At 38.3% G+C, this 19,143-nt stretch overlaps 1 long non-coding RNA gene across 2 annotated transcripts; it reads left to right on the forward strand.

Annotated features, from left to right (window-relative positions):
* The first annotated feature begins 615 nt into the window (after window positions 1-615).
* Window positions 616-17,871, forward strand: LOC115893858. Of its 2 annotated transcripts, XR_004053877.1 has the most exons (5): window positions 616-2,453; window positions 6,773-6,849; window positions 9,838-9,914; window positions 16,341-16,602; window positions 16,968-17,871. It is a non-coding gene; the product is annotated as an uncharacterized LOC115893858 (long non-coding RNA). The 2 variants fall into 2 exon arrangements; XR_004053876.1 differs by lacking the exon at window positions 16,968-17,871 and having other exon boundaries at window positions 16,341-16,768.
* The last annotated feature ends 1,272 nt before the right edge of the window (window positions 17,872-19,143 follow it).

The raw sequence follows: 19,143 nt of genomic DNA on the forward strand, positions 1-19,143 counted from the left end.
GTTCCTTAATCCTAGGTTTTTGTTTTCAACTAGGCACATTTTCTCTTTGCTTCTTCTACCATATGATGTCTTTAATTTCATGTGAAAGAACTAATCATGGGTCCTGAGTTTGAATCCCACCTTCTCTTCTTCCTTCCTGGGTAACAGTGGGACAGTTACATAACCTCTGAGCCTTAATTGTCTCCCTATAAATACAAATAAGAAGAAGGAGGACACACACACACACACACACACACACACACACACACAAGTGGCACTTAGTACGTGCTGAAATCTTCTTTCTTCCTATCATTGAACAAGATTGGATATTTTTTTTTTCCTATTGGCGGTCACTGACTCACCAAAGAAAAAAGAAAAAAAAATCAATTTACTGTATGTTGTTAAATCAAGAGGGACACTTGTGGGTGTTTGTGTTTTGGATCTTATTTTTAGACATTACAAAAATGTTCCATGAACTGGATTTTGAAATTAAGAATGAGGAAACATTATTTATATCTGAATCATAAATTACAACAAACGAAAATATTATACGTATGATTTCAGTTCTATATTATAGGTATTTAAAGGGAAGGGAGAGAGGGAAAAGGAAGGGAAGGAAAAAAGGGGAGGTAGCAAACACACAAAATTGGCAGAGATATGAAAGACATGGCAAAGGTAAGATACAGTGGATGTAGGTGCCATTGTTTGCAGTTGAATATTTTTGGTTTTCCCCTAATTAACACTTGATCTATGGGTACTAGAGTTATATATTTGCTGCTGTAACTTCTCCTTGAAACCCATCTATTCATCCATTCATTTATCTGCCCACCCTTTCATTTATCTGCCCACCCTTTCATTTATTGTTTGATTTAATAAACAACCACTCAATATATCCTTTGTGTTTGTCCCTTTCCTAGGTGCTAGCAAGGCAAGAAATCAAGCCAACCTTGCTTTCCCAGAGCTCAAAGTCTTGCAGGAGAGAAAGACAAGTAAACAAATATCAGAAGAGAATAATAAGTAACTGACTTGGATTTGGGGTGGTGGAAGGGCTTCATAGAGGAGGCAATTCTATGCTAAGACAGTGTGGTGGGTGGTTAAGATCATGGAAGTTACAGGCAGATAGATATGGGTTTAATTCTGATTTGCTAGTTGTGTGGCCTTGGTCAAGCTGTTTAACCTGAGTCCTCACTTCATATTTAAAAGGAGAATAAAACACAGAAACATAAACTTTAGGTGAATTGCGATAATACACATAAAAGCTTTGTACATTGCTGGGCACATGGTAGACCCTAAAATTGAAGCCATGATTTTCATTTCAAGATATTGCATCTTTAGTTTATTAGAGTCTTAGAGCACTCTGGGAAAGTTGGATTAAGAGGTTAAGAGAATGTGTCTCTGTGGAAAAAAACGGGTTATGTACTATTCCTGATTTTTTAACCCTTCTGTTGAAACTTTTCAAAAACTTTTCTGAATCACAGTAGCTTAAGTAACAATGTCGAAACGTTTCTTTGGGGTGCATTCCCCTCTGTATTTCCTAAGGTTGGAATGAAATCAAACCAAGGGTGGGAGATTGACTGTCTTTGTTGCAGATTACCTCTTGGTTAAAAAACCCTAAAGCATTAACTCCTGAGGTCAACTCTAAAGCATTAACTTCCAAAGCTCTTTGGAAGGCCATCAGCAACACCTGCAGCACAAAGCTGTTGTCAAGCCTGTAAGTATGAGTAGCACCAAGGGTACCAAATTGTGAGGATATTCTAGATCTGGTTTTGTTCTCTTAGCACAGACACTCATATACAGGATGTAGAGAAAGCAAGTAAAACCCTAAGACTAAAATATAAATGGAGAGTAATCATTTTTTAACAAAGACCACCCTGAAGTTAGCTGTTTCTTCCATAGGAATACCATTAATTACTACGGGATAGAAGTGTAATTCATATCAACTCATTGGCTCTCCAGTTTATAGTTGTTTCTTCTCAGGTAATGGCCCCTGTAATGCAGTGGCCAGATTTCCTCATTATCTCCTTGTGCCCATGGCCACAGTTGATTCTAAGGCAGTTGTTCTCAAACAGGAGTGGCATCAGAATCTCCTTGTTAAAACAGAGTTCTGGATCGCATCACCAGTGTGTCTGACCCAGCGGGTCTAGGGTGGAGCTTGAGAAGTTTCATTTCAATAAGTTCCCAGGTAATGCTGATGCTGCTTATCTAGGGAGTGCGAATTGAGAAACACCGACCTAGGAGAAGGTAACTGAGCTCTCTGTATTCTTCCAATGCACCCACCTCCTCCCATCCTCATCCCAACCCCACTTTCCACATGTTTTCCAGGTGTACTTTTCACTGGTCACAAATACAATAATTTTAATAAGTACTGGAGGGGAGCTTGTCTACAGCCTGGAGAAGAAAGGAATCAAAGTGTGAGAGGGACAGCAAGGTGTTCTACAATATCAGAAGTCTGTGTGTCAAAACAAGAATAGGAGGTAGATCTTTTCAACCTGCCAATTTTGCCTCCCTCAAAGGAAGACATTTTTAACAATTTTAAAATGTCTGAAAATAGCCAGGTTTTTTTTAAAAAAAGATGATATATTGAACAAATTCATTTATCCTTGCTCCCTCTTAAATAACAACACAATGCTAGCAACTAAAGTTTTGGCATAATGGGAAGCATAAACCCTCAAGGACAAAAAGAAAGGTAGAAGGGATGATAAGAACATTGAAAATAAGAAAGCAGATAGGCAACTGTTCCAATTGGCTTCCATAGACCTGAGAATTCTGAGCTGTAAGTGGCAGAAGCTGGAGAGCAAGGGGATTTGCACACCAGAACCCCAGAAAGGTTCTCGATTCTGGAACTTCTGAATGAAGTAAAATAGGGCCTAAAAAGAGGAGTGATTGAGAATCTGTATAAAAAGCAAGAGAACGTCTAGGTCCACCCTACCCACTACATCAGGTGATGTCTTCTCCTTTGCCCTGGCATGTAGCTGGAGGTTTACCCTCAGAAGGCAGTGAATCAAAAGAGCTCTGGACTGGTGGACACCAGGCAGAGTTGGAAGAAGGGGTACTTTATAGAAAGTGGTTGGGTGATTAAATGAAAGTCAATATATGGAAACTTTACATTTTAGTCTTCTTCCCCTTCTTGAGCTCCCAGAATGTTGACCTTCAAGTGTGTGCCTTCCAGATTAGTAGCATAATGCTGAGATTTTAGAAGGTACAATCTTCTAACAATCTGTAACTATTTTCACAAAAAGATTGAGGGAGAATGGAAGGGATTTGTGGTGCAAAAGAGGCCTGCAGAGTGTGTCCAAACCGAGTTTAAAGTCAGCAATATTTACTGAGCAACTACTCTGTTCCAAATAAGCCGTGAGCTCAGATGATTCCCCAGTAAGAAAGATTCAGTGTGCCCATCCCTCATTGAACTAGATGGGAAGGTTGGAGGAAGGTACAGCACATACAGAGGCAGATGGTAGAGAAAAAACATGCTGAGTTTGCGGAACCACAAACAGTTTAGTATTGTTGGCATGGAAAGTATAGATGTGTAGGGAGCATGGGAGGGAAGGGAGGGAGGCCTGAAAGATGCTGCTTTGCTTATGTCACTCTCTTTCTTTGCATGTGTTCTGTCTCATTTTTAATTTTTTTTCATCAACGGCTTTTTTTTTTTTTTTTTTTTTTGCCCAGGCTGGAGTGCAATGACGTGTTCACTGCAACATCCGCCTCCCAGATTCAAGTGATTCTCCCACCTCAGCCTTCCCAGTAGCTGGGATTACAGGTGCCCGCCACCAGGCCCAGCTAATTTTTCAGCTAATGTTTTTTTTTTTGATTTTTGGTTAAATACAAAGAGATGGGTTTCATTATTTTGGCCAGGCTGGTCTCGAACTCCTGACCTCAGGTGATCCACTTGCCTTGACCTCCCAAAGTGCTGGGATTACAGGCGTGAGCCACCATGCCCAGCCAAGGGAAATTTTTTTTAAAGATCCATGTATGTTGCTATGAAAGTAATCTAAGCCATTTCTTTGAACTCATGCCTGGTATTTTATGATGCAGCTTTACTGATTTTTACCTACTCATTCTCCCAGGCATGGTTATCAAAGTTATTTTCCATCTCTCCCCTGACTCCCCCACCACTCGCTCCAAAAAAAGAAATACAACAATTGACATCCCCAGGAATGTCCTCTGATAAACCTACGTGAGAATTGCTTGTGTTATATACCCTGGAGAAAGATTGCTGCTATGTGCATATGGAATAAGACTAAATATTGACAGTTTGTCCTCTAGGAGGGTTGCCTTCTGGGTAGTCCACCATGGAAATGGTGGCCATGATAGTCCACATTGCTGCTAATCTAGTTTTTTCACACAGTTTTAGATTTTTGGCTAGTGCAAATGTCATTTTCTCTGGGTCCAAAATATCATTTGCACTTCTCTAATTGCTAATGATTTTGAACACCTCTTCATAAACTTGTTAGCTTTTGAGGCTTTCTCATCTGTAAATTGACTGTTTATATCCTGTTATACCATATTTCTATTAATATTGGGGCAGCTCTCTATTTCTTTCTGATTTGCAAGAGTTTCTCATATATTTTAGATATTAAGCTCTTGCTGACTTTAGACCTTAAAGATGTATTTTTTCAGTCACTCATCTATTTGTTAACTTTGTCTTCTTCAACTTTAATTATCTTCTTCATTAAGCAAAAATCCTTGTTACAGTATAATTAAATTTGTCAATTTTTTTATGGTTTGTGCTTTTGGAATTTTAGCTTTTCCATCCCTAGGTTACAAAGACATTTTTCCATATTTTCTCCTACCAACTATAGTTTTAGCCTTCATATTTAGATTCTGAATTCTTTTAGAGTCCACCTTTTGCATGTGATGTTAGGTGGGGATTCACATGTGTTTGTTTCCACATAGTAAGTATATCAGTCAGATCTATCCAGAAAAATGCATGCCATTTTTAGTGTTTAAAACAAAAGAAATTTAATGCAGGTACTTCGTTACATGAATGATGGTAGATCTGGTGAGTTAACCAGGGGATGCTGAGGCAACCCAGACCTTAGCAGCAGCAAGAAGCCGCTATCACTCTTAGGCTTAATAATAAAGAACAGGAGGTGGCAATGTTATTGGAACTCGGGACTACTTGGTGGAATTGGAATCCGTGCAGGAGTTTTTGGAGGGAATGGGAGTGAACAAGAGATGCCGCTGCTGCCGTAAATGTCATCAAATGCATGAAGAGTAGGAGAGAACAGCCTGGATTATTTCTTCCTCTTTCTTTGCAATCTGTTCCATTGCCTCTCCGTTGGCCTCACTGGATGAAGGGCAGGTGACAGGAGAGACTGGGAATGTAGCCCGCAGCCTGTGATATGAAGCAGAGGAGGGCAAGAACCGTATTCGGGGTCAAACAGGCCCAGGGTCAGCACAGTGAGCTATTTCCCAACATCATCTGCTAGAAACTAGTCTTTCCCTTTGATTTATGGTGTCACCTTTGTTATAGATTAAGTCTTCAAATGTACACGAAGTCTATTTAGAGTCTAGTCTGTATTTAGACTCCTAGTGTATAAATCTCCTAGTGTCTGACTTCATTCACAAACCCCACCCTTAATTATTTCTAGAGTCTAGTCTGTATTTAGATATAGACTCTAAATAGACTTCATGTACATTTGAAGACTTAATCTACAGACTCTATTCTAAACTCTATTCTGTTTGATTTGTCTATCTGTTCTGACGCCAATTCTATTTTCTTTTAATTACTATGGCTTTATAGCATGGCATATCTAGTAGGGGAATCCCCTTTCTTTACTCCTCTTTTTTTAAGTTGACTTAAATATTCATGGACCTTTGTTCCTCTATATAAGGCTTTAGAATATTTCCATTTTTCAGTTCTTCTGTATCTATTATTATTTTAAAGTTTTCCTCATGGAAGTCTTATGTATGTAGCAGCAGAAGAAAAAAGAAGTACAAATAGTATACTGTCTCAGAAGTGAAAAGGGTCACTTTCACTCACATTTCTAGTCAAAGTAAGTCACATAGTCACACTCAGTTTCAAGAAGATGAGGAAGTGCAATGTTTCTGGTAGGAGAATTGGAAATCGTTAGTGAAAAACATTAATGGTAACCAAAGTCTGCTATTCTGGTCAGCAAATATTTAGTTCACTGACCTTCTTACATGCAAAAGACAATCATGCCACCCCAAGACAGAGAGAAAACACAATAGTTCATACAATCTGTGGAATCAGCTAAAAGTCCAAGGTAGACTAGAGGATGCTAGATGGCCTCTTTACTAGATCTGGATGTGCCTTCTCTCACTCTGGTAATTTGTAAACTAAAAGGAAGGGTTTTCTGTGCTCCCCTCCTCACACACCTAATATACAGAGACCACAAAACCAAAATAACTCTTCCCATTGGAAAGGAAAAAGAGGGGAGATACATAACTAGGTGCATTCTTAATGAAATGAAAACATATATCCAACAAAAACAACTGTACATAAATGTCCCTAGCAGCATTTTCTATAATGGCCAAACATTATGTTAATGTTAATGTTTAGCAAATGTTAAAAACATTATACTATGCTAAGTGAAAGAAGCCAGTCACAAAGGACCACATATTGTATGAATCCATTTATATGAAATGTAAGAATAAATGGGTGAATTGCATGGGATGTGAGTTACGTTTCCATAAAGCTCTTAAGAAAACAAGTAAACAAACAAAAACAAAACAAAACAAACAATTATTGGTCTACTGCAGTTTAAATGAGACATATTTGGCTGGAGCATGACTGCTTATATCAGAGCTGAAGACTGCCTTTCAATTGCAGGTCCTGTCTCAAGAGGTAGCCACCGAGTCTCAGAAAAAGAAAAATAACCTTGAGACTTGAGACAGCATAACCTGGTGGTGAGTCTGTGTGTCATATATGCTCATTTATGGCCCCATGGACGACTGGAGTCATCTTGTCATTAAATCTCCTAGTGTCTGACTTCATTCACAAACCCCACCCTTAATTATTTCTTCTGCTGGGGATAATCTTCAGTTATGAGCACATGTTATTACTATTATTATATTTTATTTTATTAGATGAATAATAAGTGTTTTACTGTTGAAAAATTGGGGCTGAATATGATGGCTCATGCCTGTAACCAGCAGCACTTTGGGAGGCCAAGGTGGGAGGACTGCTTGAAGCCAGGAGTTTGAGACCAGTCTGGGCAACATAGCAAGACCCTATCTCTACAAGAATTAAAAAAAAGAAAGAAAGAAAGGAAGAGAAAAATTGGAAAATACTCAAAATGACAACAAAATTATTAAAAATCACTTACAACTCTGCATCTAGAAATAACTACAGTAAATCTTTCAGGATGTATTTCAGTCTCTGAAACTGAATGGCTAAGAAAATGTAAACAACCTTATGACAAACAGCACTCCCCTTTTTACCCCAGTGTTCTGTATTAATCTCTCTTGTAGAAATTTCTACATTTTGCTATAGTTATTTTTCAGGGATTAGTAGAACAGGTGTCAATCAACTTATGTTTTAGTTCCATCTTTGATTTGCCAAATCTCTTTTTTTTTTTTTTTTTGAGATGGAGTCTCCCTGTGTCACCAGGCTGGAGTGCAGTGGCACGATCTCGGCTCACTGCAACCTCCGTCTCCTGGGTTCGAGCGATTCTCCTGCCTCAGTCTCCCAAGCAACTGGGATTACAGGTGCGCACCACCATGCCCAGCTAATTTTTGTGGTTTTAGTAGAGATGAGGTTTCACCATGTTGGCCAGGATAGTTTCGATCTCTTGACCTCATGATCCACCTGCCTCAGCTTCCCAAAGTGCTGGGATTACAGGCGTGAGCCACTGCGCCTGGGCCACTTTTTTTGTTGTTGTTGTAAAAAAAGAGAGAAGAAATTGAAAATTATGTCAGTGGGTTTGGAGTTTCTCCTGTAAGTGATTGGGAGCCATTAAAGGATTACAAGTAGTTGAATAAATCAAAATAGTTTTTGAGAAGGTAGTTTCCCTGGAAGCAATGATGCATGAATATAAGTGAATGAAAATAACATTTACAGGTAAGCTATTGTACTAAGCTTATTATTTATGAATATTACTTGATCCTTTTGGTACTATAGCATAGGGGTAATCATCCTAAGGACTAGGCTCTGGTTTTTTTTATCTTGCCCAAATTCCTATCTAGGGAGTCTGTGGAGTCATGCCCTACAAACCATAAATTCTCATCAGATGGTTTTCATTTAATCCTATATATCGTGACTTACTTTCCAATATGACTCTGGCATAACATTATGTGACAAAGAAGGAAGTAAACATATTTTACTTTGTTTGCCATTTTTTGAAATGGTCCTGCAAAGCTGTCCTTTGTAGGGGAAAATGTGCATCTGTAAAGAATCTCTGTTAACATACCTAGATATTTTTCTTCCAGGACCTCCCAATCCTGAAGCAATTAAGTAAGAGTCTAGCACCTTTTAAAGGTCTGAATAAAAAACATTTGTCATCTATTGTCTCTAAGGGCAGCTACTATATGACTTCAAAAGAACCTTGGTCTCCACAATCTTTTATCTTAACCTGAACATTTCCTTTCTGTTGATCCCAGGTCTTTAGACAAGTTCATCCAATTGTCAATCAGAAAATGTTTAAATTTACCTGTAGCCTGGAAGCCCCCATCCCCTGCCCTTTGATTTGTTCTGCCTTTCTGAACCAAACCAATGTATTTCTTAAATGTATTTGATTGATGTCTCATGCTTCCCTGAGGTTTTATACCATGCTTGGTATAAAACCAAGCTGCACCCTACCCACCTCGGGCACATATTCTCAGGACCTCCTGAGGGCTGTGTCGTAGGCCATGGTCACTCATATTTGGCTCAGAATAAACCTCTTCAAGTTTTACAGAGTTTGACTATTTTCATCCACAATCCCCAGGCTAGAGATAAGAAATTTGAAACTCGACTGAGTTAAGCAATGTGTTCAAGGACACACAGCTAATAAGTGTTAGAGTAGGAAATTAAATCTAGCATGCTCAACTAACTGATTTCTTTCTAGACACAGAGGTTGGCTCAAGAGGTATTTCAGCAGTCTGGGTGGGCTCTGTTCCTATTGCATAATGAGAAGTTATAATAGAGTGTTTAGAAAGCTGCATTGTTGAAACAGCAGATGGGTTGATGGCTGTTCCCAGGGGTTTTTCCCTATTACTCATACACAGTTGGGAAATCCTGAGGAAAGCTCAGCTTTTATTTCTTGAAAGTTAAGGTCCTGACAATCTGTGGTGATTGCAGACAGAGATCTGCATCGTTGACAACAAAGAGATTAAAGGAGGGACCTTGGATAAGTCCCTTTGTCCCTGGACCTCAGTTTTCTTAACCACAAACAATTAAATGATCTCTGAAGTTTTCTTTTAAGACTCAAGGATAATACTGAGTGTCTAATGTAATGTGAAGTTCTAGGTAGAGGCTTAATTATACCGTTACTCATTTACAGGGATTAAACAGAATGTCCACAAAGAACTGGTTGAAAATAGGCTGCAGAAATGGCACAGAAGATATGTGTTCTTAATTACTCAACTTTTATGCATTCACTAGACTGTAAGATTCAGGTGGGAGTGGGCTGTATGCTTGTTCATCTTACATCTTAGGGGCCATCACTAGTGTCTTGTAGGTAGGGACCCAAAGAGTTTTGTTGAAAGAAAGAACAAATAATGCAGAAAGGCTGCTTGTCCCCCAGTATTTGTTCTTCACTTCTTCCTCAATAATGCACCACCTAGAATCACCTGATTATAGTAGTGCAGAACAGACTTCATTTCCCAGACTTCCTTGCAGCTAGATGTGCTCATGCTATTAAATTCTGACCAATGGGATGTAAATAGAATTAATGTTGACTTTTTTTTTTTCCCCAGGAAATAATCTTAGAGTGAGAGGACATAATTTTCTCCTTCCAATTTCCCCTTCTGGCTAAGATAAAATGGATAAATGGGTGAGATATTTGGAACTTGGATCATAAAATGGAGTTACATGTTGAGAATAGCAGTGCAATGAGAAGCATGGTGTCTAGGCTATCTGACAATAGTCAAGCCTCTATGCAGGCTTTTAACTGTGTATGTAAACATAAGCACGAGAGACAGATATGTTTCTATTTTGTTTAAAACACCTTTATTTTTGGTTTACAAATTGTTGTAGCTGAACTTAATACATGGGAACATTTTCAAAAGAGGGCTGGGCACAGTGGCTCACTCCTGTAATTCCAGCATTGGGAGGCAGAGGGGGGATGATCGTTTAAGGCCAGGAGTTTGAGGCCAACTTGGGCAACATAGTGAAATCCTGTCTCTACAAAAGATTTAAAAATTAGCTGGCATGGTTGCATATGCCTGTAGACCCAGCTACTTGGGAGGCTGAAGCAGGAGGATCACTTAAGACCAAAAGGTTGAGGCTGCAGTGAGCTATTATTGCACTGCTGCATGCCAGCCAGGGTGACAGAGTGACACAGTCTCAAAAACAAAAAAGACAAAAAGAAAAAGAGTACACAACTTTCATAATTTTTCTTTCAAGAACAGCTAATAAAAATATTATGGGGGCCGGGCGCGGTGGCTCAAGCCTGTAATCCCAGCACTTTGGGAGACCGAGATGGGCAGATCACGAGGTCAGGAGATAGAGACCATCCTGGCTAACACGGTGAAACCCCGTCTCTACCAAAAAAAAAAATACAAAAAAACTAGCCCGGCGAGGTGGCGGGCGCCTGTAGTCCCAGCTACTCGGGAGGCTGAGGCAGGAGAATGGCGTAAACCCGGGAGGCGGAGCTTGCAGTGAGCTGAAATCCGGCCACTGCACTCCAGCCTGGGCGACAGAGCCAGACTCCGTCTCAAAAAAAAAAAAAAAAAAATTTGAGCATGCCTACCGTAAACTTCACAATCACATATGGTAGATTTGATTTGGGTAATGATCCGGGAGTGCCTACCTAGTTGGCCATTAGTTAATTTTTGTATAAATACAGGGTTTGCTTGATCAATAACTTGAATATTTTATACTAAGTGTCTAAACTAATCCTTTTATTTTCACTGAAAACTTTTATATTTCCATTTTTTTATGTGAGGTTGTTAATATAAAACCAATTTATTTTTGTGAATGGAGTGAGGATGAAATATAATTTTTTTTTGAAAAAAGGGATAGCTCATTATTCCAAACCATTTAATTTATAGCATGTATATGCATATTTTTGCTGCTGATTTAAAATATACATTTATCAAATGTTAACTACTTATATAAACATTAATATTTGAAGGACAATGGCTAGGAATTTTATGAATTTCATAAAAAATGTAAATTCACGGATCCAAGATACTCAATAAACCTCAAGCCGAAATAACACAAAGAAAGAGACACAAAAAACCCACATTAATTAAATTCCTGAAAACAAGTGATGAAGAGAAAAATCTTAAAAATAGAAAAACTATGTATAAAGAAACAAATATACAAATTTAATTTCCCCTCAGAAACTATGTATTTCAGAAGAATAGAGAAACATCTTTAAAGTGCTAAAAGAAAGAAATGATAAACCTGAAATTGTATATCTGACCAAAACATTATTCAAAATTAAAGGCAAAATAAATTTTTTTTCGGGGGGGGGGGGGGAAACCCAGAAAATTTGTGGCTAGGAGACCTGCATAACAAGAAATGTTTTTTTAAAAATGTAAGTCCTTAAATGGAAGAAAAAAAAGTGATGAAAACTTGGATCTACACACAAAAATAAAAAGCTTCAGACATGGTAAATATAAAATAATTTTTTATTTGTTAAATTTAATATACTTCTTAAAAATAATTGTTTAAAGCAAAAAATCATGCTAATATATTGAGAATTTTAGTCTATGAAAGAATAAATTTTATAATAAAATAGCTCAAGGTTTATTAGGGAGTGAATACTGTTGCAAGGTTTTAAATTTATATGTGAAGTGATATAATGTTAATTAAAAGTAGACTGGATAAAATTAAGATGCATGTTATGAACCCCAGTAAACAAAGAAATAAACAAAAAAGTGTAGTTTATAAGTCAATAGTGGATTTAAAATAGAAAGATAGAAAATACACAATTAACCCAAAAAGAGGTAGGAAAGAAGAAAAAGGGGAAGAAAGAGCATATGGGACAAATTCCAAACATATAACAAAAAGATAAGTTTAAACCCAATTATGTCAATAATTATATTGAATATAAATAGTCTAAACACTCCCATCTCTGCCTTTTAGCAGAGATTTCAGACTGGATAAAATGCAAGACCAACTATGTGCTGCCTATAAGGAAACTATTTATAAATATACAGATAAGTTAAAATGAAAAGTATTGAAAAACATACAATATGCACATACCAATCATAAGAAAGGTGGACTGGATATATTAATATCAGATAATGTAGAATTCAAAAGAAGGAATAGTATCGGACTAAAGAGGGATATTTTATAATGATGTGAACATCAAGAAAACGTAACCATCCTAATTTGTACCCAATTAACAGAGCTTTAAAATACATGAAACAAAAATGAACACAACTCGAAGAAGAATTAGACAAATTCACAATACTTTTTGCAGTCTCCAACATTCCTTTTCAAGTAATTGACAAAAAAAGACAGAAAATCACCAAATATAGAATTGAACAGTATCAACCAAATTAATCTAATTGACATTAATAATAGAACTCTCCACCCAACAACCGTGGAATTCACATTCTTTGAAGAGCTCATGAAACATTTTCTAAGGTAGACTGTACGTTGGACCATGAAGTAATTCTCAATAAATTTAAAAGAACTAAAATCAGGCAGTGTAAGAGCATATTATGTGTCAATGGTAGATTTAAATGAGAAATCAATAACAAAATGATAATACCCAAATAATTGGAAACTAAACGGCACACTTCTAAACAATCCATGGGTCCCAAAAGATGATACAAAGGAAACTAGAAAAGATTTTGAATTGTAACTTAGAATTTTATCTATAAATGTTAACATTAGAAAAGAAAAAAATTAAAAATTAATCTACTCTTCTACCTTTAAGCACTGTGATTGCTGCTTCTCTTAAATTTTGATATGTTGTGTTTCATTATCATTTCATTCAAAATGCTTTCTAGTTTCAATTGAATAATCGAAACGATATTGCATGTTGTGGGGAGTGACAGAGATCAATGTCACCCTTAGAGACCTAAAGGACACAGGTTTGGTGGTCTCCATCATATCTACATTAATTCATCAGGTGGTTCCCTACAAAATCCAGGTGGTTTCTGGAGAATGACACACAGTACTACAAACTCAGCATAGTGGGAAACTTTATTTCAGCTGTTATACCAGATATTGCATGTTTAATAGAATAAATTAACAAGGTCCGATATATGGCATGTAGCCACTGGTGTGACAAACGTGTTCTTTTCCATTCCTGTTAGAAGAAGAATGAAATGCAGTTTGTATTCACTTGGAACATAAAACAGTATATGTTTAGTCTTGACCCAGGGCTGTGTTAACTCTTTTGACCTCTGTCATAATGTAAGTCTGAGGAAATCTGAACCATCTGGACATTAGAAAAAAATATTGCACTGGTGTATTTATGATGTCATGATAATTGGGCAATATAAGCAAGAACTGTTTTGCACTAGAGGGGCGATAAGACATGCACTCTAGGGAGTAGGACATAAATCCCATGAGGATTCACAGTCCCACTACATCAAAAAAATTCTTACAGGTCTAATTTCTTGAGTGTGCTCAGACATTCCCTCCAAAATATAGTTAGAATGATTGCATCTCATACTTACCACCACAAAGAAGAAAACATATCTGCCCTCTTTGGGTTTTGGAGGTAATATATTCCACACTGGGAATATTACTGCTGACTGATACAAAAGGTTTCTGGGTTTGAGGGGTGCTTGCAGCTAGAAAGTGCTCTATAGCAGGTCTAGATTTTGGTGCAAGTGACCCTGATGCTTGGACCATAAACCCCAGCAGGCTTTATAGTGTTGGAGACATGGCAGGAAAATACTCTGAGTGGAGTTATTCGGCAAACTTCATAGGAAAATCATAGTGCAGCACAACTATGCCATTTGCAATGGAGAATTACACTCCTAGAAAGACAGTTCCTGTTTTTCTACTTGGAAGCCCATGTAGAGATAGTATACTTTACCGTGGGTCGAGTGACCTTGTGGCCAGCACTGTCATCACTGAAATGAGGTCCTGATTTCTGTCAGACTCATCAAGTTATAAGATTGTGTGGACCTAGCAGCAATCAACTGTAAGGCAGAAATAGTCAGTCTGGGATAATAAGTACTAAGGCCTGAGTCTACCTACACATAAGCTACACAAACATGTGACTCAGATCCCCATACATCTACCTTCATTGCATTAGCATCTCTCCCTTAGTTTACACCTATGGATGCAGAAGGGCAGGTGGATGGTGATAAGGAAGTCTCTTATGATAAGCTCAGGAAAGAAGCAGAAATCTTATCTTACTTTACTGATAGGTTGGCTTGGTACACAGAAGCAAGCTAAGATAAACAACAACTGCATTATACCCTCACCCAGGAATGGCCTTAGAAAACAGCAGTGAGGGAAAGGCCTCTCACTGGGAAGAGTTTTGAAAACCTGTCATCTACTTTTTAATGGAAAGAGAAGTGACTCCAGTTTCAAATACTTGTAGACTCATGGGCAGTAGGAATGGCTTGGATAGTTGGCTAGGGGCCAGGAAGGAGAAACGTTGGAAGATAAACATGGAGTGGAATCATGAGGCTGAAACTATGGGGATGGCAGGAAATAAGATTTTTGTATTACCTGTAAAACCAAGTAGAAGAATTGACTCAGGAGGTTGGTGTCAATAGCCTGTCACTAGCCATTTCAATGCTGGCACAATGGGTTTATGATAGAAATAACCATGGTGGCAGGGAAGGAAGTTATACACAAGTCCAGCTGCATGAGCTTCTGCTTACCAAGATAAATCAAGCTACAGCCATTGCTCAATGTTCAACCTGCTAGCAAAAGAGAACAATACTGAGACATGGCACCATCCCTCGATGACACTAATTCTCCAACTGACAGCACATTGACTACATTGGATTTCTTTTTTTTCTTTTCTTTTCTTTTCTTTTCTTTTCTTTTCTTTTCTTTTCTTTTCTTTTCTTTTTCAGAGATGGAGTCTTGCTCTGTCGCCCAGGCTGGAGTGCAGTGGTGCAATCTTGGCTCACTGCAAGCTCCACTTCCTGGGTTCACGCCATTCTCCTGGCTCAGTCTCCTAAGTAGCTGGGACTGCAGGCACTCGCCACCACGCCTGGCTAATTTTTTGTATTTTTAGTAGAGATGGGATTTCACTGTAGCCAGGGTGGTCTCGATCTCGTAGCCTTGTGATCCGCCTGCCTCAGCCTCCCAAAGTGCTGGGATTACAGGCATGAGCCACTGCGCCTGGCTGACTACATTGGATTTCTTTCACCTTGAAAGGACCAGTGATTCATTTAGACAGGAATGGCACATATTTCAGTTGCAGCCTTGTTTTTCTTGCCCGTAGGACCTCAGCTGGTATCACTATCTGGGTACTTACAGCCTGTTTGGTCCATTGCCACAGGATCCCATATAACATTGTATCAGACCAAGGGACCCACTTTATAGCAGAGAAGGCATAGTAAATTTACTTGTCATATCACATTTTACCCCATACAGAAACTGCCAACATAATAGAGTCACAGAATGGCTTGTTGAAGAAATAGCTTAGGCACTATCATCTTCCAAGATGCAGTGTGTGCCCTAAATCAATTACTTTTATATGTCACGGTGTCTTCAATAGGTAGAATACATAGATTGGTAATTAAGGGAGTGGAATTGGGAGTATCTTCACTTGGAGTATTTTGCTTCCCATTCTGGTGAATCTGAATCGTGACTGTTTAGAGGTCTTGGTTTCCAGAGGGGAATGCTTTCAAATGAACACAGGGAAAGACCCATTGAATTATATATTACAACAGTTTGCAGGGCATGTTGAGCTCCTTGTACCGAGGCACCATCAGGCAAGATGAGGAGTCACCATCCTGATAAGGGTAACTAATCCTGATCATAAGGTAGAGGTATAGCTGCTGTTATTCAATGGAGGTAAGAAGGAATGTTTGTTATCCAGATAATCCACTTTGGCATCCTCTTGGTGTTCCTTTGCCTTATCTTGACAGTAAAGGGACAACTGTAGCAGTCACTATCTAAGCAGGGCCTGGTGACCATGGCCTCAGACTTTAGGAATGAGGATCTGGGTCATATTATCAGATTATCTACCAAGACTAGCCGTTATTCTAGCTGAGGACGAGGGAGACCTAGAATGCACAGAAAACTGGGCATGAATATCATGTAAAGCCCCACTACAAACTGTATTGTAGTAGGGTATGGTTTTCCCACAACCTTCTAGATCCTGAAGAAATGCTTCCCAAACTAATATGAAGATGTGGATCCAAGAGGCAAAAGCAGTGGACTCTGGTGGATGCTGTGATATGCTGCCCAGATCTCCTTTCAGAATGGAAGAACTTATTTACTCAGAAGCCAAGAATCCTGCTGAATGACGGAACTCACCAGTCAGCCATCTCCAGAGATTGCCCTCAGCAGGAAAGAACTGCCCTACCCCAGATCACACTGCCTTCCCAGGAGTAGATTGCATCCAATGACTGGTTAAGGTGGGAATCTAAAGTCATGGCCCCCTTGCTGCAATGCTGGAGAACTTTCAAGGTTCATTCCAGTTTTAGAGAGCTTGAGGCCTTTGTTGAGAGTGCATGAGAGCCCAACCTATCTTTCTGCTCAATCCTGAGTCCCTACTTTCCTTTGGTGCTTATCCTAAGATCACTTCCTAGTAAACTTCTTTGTGTTAACCTCTTTCTTAGAGTCTTTTTTTTCTGGTGGGGAGCCTAATCCTGAGCAGCAACTTTGTGAGCTCAGTCCCTGCATGAGTGAATGTGATTGAGTCCATTTAGGCTGCTTGCAATAGAGTAAAACCTCTCTGGAGGAGGATCACATCATTCAGACTCTATACTTTTCTTTGTAGCCAATGACGCTCAACAACAACAACAAAAATTTCCAAATATCTCAAGAAACAAGACTACAAGGAAAAAAAATGATAGAAACAGACGCACTAATGACTCTGTTGATTTGTGATACAGGCTGTGAAATAATAGTGATTAATATCTTTAAGAAAATAAATTGCAAAACAAAGGTTTTCACTTGAGAATTAGAATGTGAGTTAAAAAACAGAAAGTTTAGAACCAAAATATCCAACAGAAGATTGGACAGAGCAGAAGCGAGGATTAGTGACCTGGATAAGAGGTTAGTAGAAAATACCTGGGCTGAAGTATGGAGGGCAAAAAGGATGGAAAATACTAAAAGGGAACGTAAGAGATATGCAGACACAGTGAAAAGCTCTGATATATATGCATTTGGAATGTTCAAAGGGGAAATAAGAAAGAGTGGGTCAGAAGCAACAATTAAAGAGATCTTGGCTGAGAATTTTCAAAAATCAATTGGAGAGATGAATCCACAGATTCAAAGCTGTTATGAACTCCAGCAAAATAAAGATAAAGAAAACTATATGGTGGCATAGCATATTAAAATTGCTGAAAGTGAAAGAAGAAACCTTGGAAGCATCTAGAATAAATATAAAAGTTTCTTGCATGTATCCCATTATATGGGATCATTTTACATGAATCATTTATATGAAATACTTTAATTAGCAAATATCATAAGGACCAACATATGCTTTGACTTTTGTTCCTTGCTAAAGATGGAGGAAGTATTGTTACAAATGACTGTCTTGTCAATTTCAATTTTTTGACTGACTTCTCCAGTTTGATTAGGCCCCAGTTTCTATCTTATAATGTGGCTAACAAAGAATTGGTACTTCGAATGGAAAAATGTCAATTCTGACACAGTCCTCATGTTACTTGTATTTCAAGTATTGGTAAAACTCCAATCCACTGTTTTTTACAGGAATGTTTTAAGCTACTTGCTTTGTGAAGTTTGGTTTAGATAAAACTAAATATTAACCTCTATAAATCACCTTAATTAGATATAATAAATGCTTTCATGCTTTAATACACTGAAAGTGAATGAGGTGGTGGTGGCATTGGCTGTATCCCCCTCTACTCCGTGGAGTTCCCACCTTGCTCGAGGCACCTCACATTTTCTAAGACCCCTTGCTATTCAAGGGGGTGTGAGCACCAGCAGCAGTGGCATTTCCTAGGACCTTGTTAGAATGTAGAATCCCAGGCCCGATCCCAGTACTACTGAATAATAATTTTGCATTTTAACAAGGACTCCAGGTGATTCATATCTACATTAAAGATTTGTTGTTCTAAGTAACACATGACTATCTGAAATAAGGACTCAGTGAGGATACCAATAAATTTAATACTTGTAAAGCTTAATTTCATATGTTACTAGATAAAATTAAATGTAAGTAGGAATTTTAGGTAGGCATATAGTTACCCAAATAAAACTATATTACTCAGTCTCCTTGCAGGTATATGTAGCCATAAAATTCAGTATAGCTAATGGAATGGAAAATGAAAGATACACACTACTTCCAGGTTGAGCACTTTATAGGAAGAGTCATGCCCTCCCCATTTTCATTCTCTGCTAACTGGAATGCGTGCTTGATGGTGGGAGCCAGAGCAGCCATCCTCGGCCACAAGATGGAAACTTTGTGTTAAAGATGACAGAACAACAAGGCGGAAGGAATCTGGTTCCCTGCTGATTATAGAAGCACCATACCAGCCCTAAAAAGAAAAATAAGATGCTACTTTGAATCATTGTTCATTTGGATTCATGTTTCATCAGCCAGACCTATAGCCTATTTAGTGAAATCATGAAACAGGTAATCCCATTATCATCTTAGGACATCTTGGGATTGTTTATAGGAGACCAGGCTGAGGCTAGAGCCTCTCCATTATGTGTGAAGCTCTGCCCAGAATTTCTTTTCTGTCTCTTCTGTTGAATTTCTGAGCATATGAAGTATATATGGATCAGAGCTCACCCCATGGGTTTTGGTTAGTACTTTGGTAGATATAACTCAATGTGGAGAAGGGGATGAAAAAAAAAGCCACATGGATATTTTTCCCTAAAAGTTTCAGTTTGAAAATGTTTGATCTTTTTTTTCTTTTTTGAGAAAATTTGAATAAAATTCAATTTTTCTCAGCCAATAAATCCAGAATTGAGTATTTTGTGGT

This window comes from Rhinopithecus roxellana, chromosome 16, assembly GCF_007565055.1.
Source record: "Rhinopithecus roxellana isolate Shanxi Qingling chromosome 16, ASM756505v1, whole genome shotgun sequence".
NCBI lineage: Eukaryota > Metazoa > Chordata > Mammalia > Primates > Cercopithecidae > Rhinopithecus > Rhinopithecus roxellana.